Here is a 7,816-nt window from a genome sequence, read left to right as displayed (position 1 = left end):
TTGCGAGCAGTTTTATAGCTTGGAATTTCAAAGTTGAGCATCCCGAATTTTAGGAGTGCTTTACTGATCATTCTCCACATCGTGACAAGGCAACTGGTACGAACTGAATTGCCTAAAGATATTACCGGAATCCCCTGCTGAAATACCAAGATGCAACACTGATTTGTCAGCTAAATCTAAAAAACAAATAATGATGTTTGGAGCTCTTTGTCACCCATTTGCAGGTGAAGGAAATTGGACACGGTGTTGTGGTAAAAAGGAACCATTTGAGGTGTCATCGAAACATAAGAACTGTCGTTACAACGCGGCGACATGCATTCTCTACCTCTGTGTGATTTTCCCGTTGGCTCTGAAATGTTTATGGAACTGCTAGCTTTGTTTACAGTGGTATGTATGATTCAAGTTACCTGTTATAGATCCCTTCAGGGCGGTTAACTTTGCTGGACAGTTTAGTTATAAATTTTCTTACCCAGTTACCCGAAGACAGTAATTTGCCAGAACTTGTGATTTTTGAAAAATGATAACTGCCAATGTGCTTAATGTCTGACTGTCAAACCTAGATAAATATAATCTATAGGAGATATTCTAACGGTCTTGCGTGAAGCCGCCGTTATAATATCATTTGAAAGAAAGACAATCGCAAATAAAAAGTACGAAAAATCAAAATTTTGTCTCGGTATATACATTTGAAATTGATTGGCCTGCACGCACACGCGTATGGAGTGCCCGTGGAATTTTTAGCATCAAACGATTCACAAAGTGTGAAATATTCACATCCACTATTGATTTTCATCAAAATTTGAATATCAGGAAGAGGAAAGTTTCTTAGAACATAATTTATTTTCAGCTTTTTCCAAAAAAAGGTCTCTCACCCTTGTAAATTATAAGGCTTAGGGGTCCCCAGGGGGGGGGGGGGGGGGGAATGGGCAAGGTGAAAAACTGATACCATTAGTTTGAGAGGAAGGATGATATAAGTAGATTTTTAACTGCATGTTGATCTGCTCCTTGAAATAATTTGCTAACAAAACTCCAATTTTTAAGGAGCAAAATGTTGCCAAAAATGCTTTTTGAGGCCTAAACTTCCATCCCCATCCCCATCCTGATTCTAGAAATCAAACAAATGCCACTGGGAGTAGTTTCATCCCAAGGACTAACTACACACAAAATATGAAGGAAGGTTCTGTATGCATGACCATTTCCAATTTTGCTCAAGCCTTAGCGATATTCCCTCTTAGAATTTAAAAATTGAAGTTGAAATAAAATGATCTGATCTCTTACAGTACTTCTGTAATTTGAATTTTCTAAAGTATTTACCCCAAAAATAATTCATTTGCAACAATGGGCATGAAGGGCATCCACCACCCCAACTGAAAAATCAGCACATTAATAATAATTATATTTTTAGAGTAATAAAAACAATGAAGGAAACAAGTGAAAATGTAGTTCAGCCAGGAATTGAACGTAGGTCTCTAGATTGTTACTGTTTATTTATAAATGTATTCATATATACATGTACAATAAGATTAAAGGTTCCATTAATAGTTATCAGTCTGTAAGAGGTTAACGTTGAAACTCAGTGTCTCGAAAAAGAATTGGGAGCATACATGTATATAGGCAAGAAAAATTCATGATGATGATGCCCGCATTGTTAAATAATGTTTTGCATTTATGTGACAGAATTGATTTGAGGAAATGCCAGCAGTTTGGTTTGACAAGTAAACTCAGTGTTTGGAAGTAAAATTTGGCAGCATAGGCAAGAGAAAGATGGGCATTGTTTAATAATTTCTTGGATTTATGTGAGATAATTGATTTCAGGACATCCAAGCACTTTGGTTTAACAAATAAACTCAGTGCCTCAAAAAAAAATTATGAGCATACATCAGGTATTTATGGCAAGAAAAACACGCCCGTTCTTTAATAATGTTTTGCATTTATGTGAGATATATAGCTGGAGTTTTGAAAACAAGGTCAAACTTTAGTGCCAAATCCAAAGTGAGGGCGAGGCCTAATTTCCTAGGGGGGACTGTGTCATGGCTAACTCACATGCAAGTCTAACAAGTATGAGGTCATAGCACATAGCCAAAACAATTCACTAGACCCCTTTATGGGGAGCTTAGTGATGGAAATGTTGACCTGTTGGGCAAGGGAAAAAGGATTCCGTGCCATCCATGAAACACTACTTCTTCTGAAGTCACTGAAGTCATATGTTCCAAAGATCATGAGTTCCAAAATTAATAGTGCACAGATACATTAATTTAATGACCTTTTGCCTTAATGACTAATCAGATAATTTAGCGTTTTTCTAAAACATGTTTTGTTTTATTTCCAGGTCTAAGTCACAAGTTGCCAAATGACAATGGAAACTGACTTGTTAAATCAAAACCTGTTTTCAATGGAGAGGTTAGAGTCCAGTTTCTGACAAAATAAAACTGTCCCAGATATTCAAGTCTAATTTAAAGACATATTAAGATCTGTGGGGATCAATGAATAACATTATCAACCAGCAACATGCAGCAACAAATTGCCACAAGCAAATTGTGTGTCAATCAACCACTTCTACGTTTTTGTCATTTAAAAATTATGACAAACACTCAAGCAGTGTTTAATTTGTACATCTCAAAATATAAAGAGGAAATTTGAAAATATTATGCTTACCGGTAACCAAGTATTTTGGAAAAAATTAAAGGTTACAGTTTCTCAAGTTTGTGCTAAAATATTTTCTCAGTCAGAACTTTTTTCTACCTACGGCCATGATTTAAGAATAAGATGGAAAAGGAATAATTAAACTCCAAGGCTGTCTACTGATGTATTAAACAACATTAAAGGCTCTCCATTCAAGTAATAAATAATTTCTGTGACAAAAATGTGTGGTTCCAAAAAATATATCGACTGCAATGGATTGTTATTTGGTTTGTATCCCTCCTGTCCTGGAATTTCCAGTTTAGCTTCATACTTTACCCTTTAAACTTGGCTGTTAACACCCCCTATCCTCTCGGATTTTTCAATGTCCATCCTTGCACATTTTTTTAAACTTTGCCAAAAGTTGTTTCTTATCATTCTATGATATCAAAAGGCTTCACCATGCCGTTTTAGAATTGTAAGCCCCTAGAGCTGTAATTAAGGGTGTTTTTAGTTGGTCATACTATTAATTGCTATGATAACCTATCGTGTCACACGAATGATAACAACGTGTTCACCAATGATTAGGTAGTTTTTTGATACCATGATTGTAGCGTCAAGTCACTGATAAAGAGTGGTTAACCCATCAAAATGTAACAGCTGGAAACTGTTTTGAGCTAACCTCAAGAACAGTTCTGGATTAAGTTAAGATTGTATACAATGTATGTTCTGGTCAAAGATTTAAAGTGGTACTATGACGAAAATCGCGTCTTTCCTATCTAAGCCATTTTGAAACATAAACAAGTAGTCTGCATGAGAAGAAAAACGCTGTTTACTCTTTTCAAATATCTCTTTTTGTTCCAGAGATGTTCGAGTTTTTAAAATATGCAAATTAGCCAAGTGACGATGTCATACACTTAACCAAATTTTGTTTAAATATGATAAAAAGAGATATCTCAGCCAATTTGTATCAGAAATGTTTGATTTTTTGCAGTAAGATTCTACTAAATGTTCTCCATATGAGCTTAACAGTTCTGTTACCATGGCATCATACTGGGTTCCAGACCTCCCCCATATTAAAAGCTTTTCTGGCCACCTTTGGCGTTACATTTTGATATTTGCTAACAGCACTTCATAGGCATGATCCAGCAAGCATATCAATATGTTAGCTCGAGTTTGTGGCCTTGTTTTAACATTTTTCAAGCTAAAAATCACTAACATATTGAAATCAAGTGGGTGGGGACTGGAAAAGAGTGAGTTGCCATGGGAACAGAATTTTTATAGCCATAGATGTGTTTCCTGTAGAACCATTAGACTACCAAGTTTCAGTGGTCTGCGCTGCAAATTGGACAAGATAGCTCTAATAATTTGGTTGATTGTATGACGTCATCAGTCATCTCTTTTGCATATTTTACCCATTTTTCAAACTTAAATATCTCCGGAACTAATGAAGATATTTGCAAACGGCAAGTGGCGCTTTTGTTCTTTCATGGAATTCTATGTGATACACTCAAAAAATCAAGGGGAAAAAATTTGATCATAGTACCACTTTAAAGAAAGTGAAAATCATGTTTCTCAGTCTACCCCATTAAAATTTGCTTCTTGTAATTCTGAAGCCAGGAGAAGAATTTTTCCATGTCTAAACCTATCAGTTGCGAGATTTCAATATTTTGGAAACCTTCATGGCTGCGATTTGTCCGTACTTGGAAGGGGCCTGACTTCCTTAAGTCCTTGAACATGAGCTTTTTATTATCATGAGAACTTCTGGTTGAATGAGCCTGGGACTGAGGGTGAACTTTATTTAAATGATGAAACCTGGTTTTGATCTGTTGGACTCCATGGGCTGCTTGTGATGCTGTTACTATACCATTTGCGATCTTATTGGCCCCCATTCCCTGCATAATACGTTTTGTGGCCCTTGGGTTATCAGGCACTAGTCTCATTTCATGTTGAATAAGAATATATTTTTATAGTAATAAAAACAACGAAGGAACCAAGTGAAAATGTAGTTCAGCCAGGAATTGAATTTGATTCACCAGATTGTCTGACCTGCAGAGATTCCAACCCCTTTTGAGTTTTGGAGGAAAATAGGGAGTATTTTTTGGCGCCGAAGTCTCGGGGCATTCCCCTCCTCCACGAAATTCTGCAGATTTAGTTTCTCTCAAGTGGCATTTCCTGCGTTTAACACCATTTTTGTGACATTCTATAAGGTCTTCATTCTTACCACTGGAGTCCCGCCATTTTTAGAGGGTGTTCAATGGAGAGACTAGCCGAGACATTATAGGATACTCCTGAGGATACGCATTGACCTTTTTACACTCAGATCGCAAAAAAAACTCGTGACTCGTATCGGTTGCCTTCTTGAGAGACGGTCACACCATTGTCATGTTACAAAGCGTGGAATAGTCGCGAAGTGATAAACGCAAATTTATACTTTGCGATGACGTTCCGTCCTCGTTGCTACAGCTTCCTATTTTTGGTGCAAGTGGCAAATTCCGCGCAGAGAATGGAGAGTGGTACTATGGGGTATTTTCACAGCGTCCCACCGCATTCTCCGCGCCAACAATACCGCCAGCTAAATGAAGACTAATCCCAAGTAACACGATGATTTCCGGTACATGCACAAAGACCCTTAATACGGCCATTTCCGAGTTCATGTCTGCCTCCTCTTTAAAGCGAGTCTAAGTGCGAAGTTTTTCTTATAAAAATTAGTTTTCATTCATATGTAAAGTAGAACTAATTACCATCACAAAAACTTTGCATTTAGACTCGCTTTAAAGAGGGGGCGGATATGAACTCGGAAATGGCCTATTCCGAGTTGAACCTTTAGCCGTCTGTCTTCTGATGAAGTCACATTTCGATTTCTAACTAATGCGACTCTTTACTACTTCTATTCTTTTCTAGAGTAAGAAAAATAATCTAAGATTTGCGTGTTTGCACGCCTCCGTTCGCCTTCGTTCGCTGTAGAAGACTGTTTTCTACTGAAAATTCAATTGTTGGTCTCCTGAGTTAGAATGGACTGTCGATAAATTCACCACGACGTATTATTTGTGGTATAAGTTGTTTTTCCCGCACGGTTAGTCCGTTGTATTCATGTGTGTACCGTCTGTGGTCAATATTCCAACTATTACTTCTCTAATTAACGAACAATAGTTAGTTCATACACTTCACATAAAAAGGAAGAACTATTCACCTCTCTCTAAGGTCACGCACGCACTGGGCAAATTTTTGTTTATTTTCCGAGGAAATCTGTCATCATTTCCGTGAAGTGCGCACGATTTTTTTCCCACCAAATGTTGTCAAGCCTTACCAAACTTTAAAGCCGCCGTCGCCCTGCTTCGGAACAGGACAAAGATTTGTCAGGCATGAAAACTATACATATTTTACAATTTACACTGCATCATCTAAAGAAAAAGCCGTTCAAAAACAATGCGTACATTTTCAAAACAATAAAATGGCCGGACATTCATCACGCAAAACACAGTGGTTTATGAATCACCTTTAATTCGAATCTTTATTCTCGGGTTACGTTTAATTAAAAGAAATTGGTCCACGTGGACATGAAAAGATCTTCCCATCTTTAATACGAATCACAAATAAAAAAAACAACAACAATTAAATCACGAATTCACGAGAAAATAAATCGCCCCATCACCCTTCGCGTAAAAAGTATAGGGGACGCTCAATTAACTCCGTGCTTGGACAAACTTTCATTGCTTACAAAAAGGATTTACTGCAAGACACCTCTGGCTATTTATCACTCTCATTTATCTAATTTCACTGAATCCGTATCAAGAATTAAAATGTAACTATTTTCAAATTTTGAACAAATATTCCGTTAGATGAATAAACCAGTTTGAAACCAATGCATATGGCAAGTGAGTGAATCCGTCCGTATAAGCAATACAATAACACAGCCTGCAAATATACTTCAATACTGCGCTCAAATCAAAGGGTTGCCGTCTTCTTCTTGCTTTGGACTAAATAGCGCTCATAATCCTTTTCAATCTCTCAAAAACATAGTTTACACTAAAAATGGGACATTGAATTGAAAATGAGTTCCAAAGAACAAAAATATATCTAATACATTCTTGACAATTGTTGGCGCGAATCAACAATTAAAAATTCGGTTTTCGAGTCGTTTGTTCGCAGGCGATTAAAGGAAGTAGCCACGCATGGCCATCAGAAACGCAGGACTCAATAGCGGCTAGGGCACGGTATTGTGAAAAACCACTATCTGGCCTGAACGAGAGATAGAGATGCGTGTCATCGGCATGCTTATGAACAGAGAGAAGACGGTTAGAAATTACGCGATAGAGCCAGAAACATGAAAAAGTGAACAAAACGGGACCCAAACAGTTGCTTGTGGGTCACCACAGTTCAATTGAAAATCACCAGAAGATTGATCTTTGATGAGAACTCGTTGCTTTCGATCGGACAAATAAGATGCGAACCAGTCCAAGGCTGAAGCAGTAATTCCAAAATCATTTTCAAGGACATTAAGGAGAATCTGATGGTCTATAGACCGTATTCATAAATGGCGGCCGCGCGGAACAGCCTGGTTTCGATTACATGAGAACGAGGCTTGGTAGGCCAGCTAAAACTTACAGCGCACTTAGATTTGTATGATATTAAAGTTTCGAGGCGATAAATGTTACGCAAAAATATCCTGAAATCTTTATTTCTAGAAGGATAGTAGCGGAAAAGATTCTACTAGTCTCTGTAGGGGATAACTTTGGTCGACAGGACCTTTTTCTCCTTGGAGTTCGGCTGAGAGATGCCAACACATTGCTGCGTTCCGCTCTGCACGAAGAAGGATAAGCGAGACCAAGATACGGGCGAAAAAGTTTCCTTCTTTTGTTTGCCAGATGATGTAAACCTAAGAAAACAGTAGCTCCATGCTATAAGAAGAGATGTGGGGCCGAATTTTTCTATAAAGGAAGGAACCAGAGTTTGCTCGAGGCATTTTAAGGCTGAAGATTTAAAGAGGAGTCTTAACAACAAGGTTAGGCCCAAACCAGGAGCTGTGCCGAGTATCTTTGCGTGGAAGCGAAGTACTCCTCGCAAACGACCACCACCAACTCCACGCTTCACGGCTACAACTGTGGCAAAGAATTTAGAGTCAGAATTTAGCGAGGTTAGGCATTTGGTGAACGAAAGCAGCGAAGCTGTTTGCAACAATTCATCCCAAACAAAT

At 38.0% G+C, this 7,816-nt stretch overlaps 1 long non-coding RNA gene across 1 annotated transcript; it reads left to right on the top strand.

Moving 5' to 3' along the window:
* Positions 1–2,430, top strand: LOC138048945 (uncharacterized). Its single transcript, XR_011132266.1, has 3 exons — positions 1–96; positions 225–387; positions 2,330–2,430. It is a non-coding gene; the product is annotated as an uncharacterized lncRNA (long non-coding RNA).
* Positions 2,431–7,816: the final 5,386 nt, after the last annotated feature.

Source organism: Montipora capricornis, chromosome 5 (assembly GCF_036669925.1).
Source record: "Montipora capricornis isolate CH-2021 chromosome 5, ASM3666992v2, whole genome shotgun sequence".
Taxonomy (NCBI): domain Eukaryota; kingdom Metazoa; phylum Cnidaria; class Anthozoa; order Scleractinia; family Acroporidae; genus Montipora; species Montipora capricornis.
The sequence above is the reverse complement of the archived record's forward strand: the minus strand, read 5'-3'. Positions and strand labels throughout refer to the sequence as shown.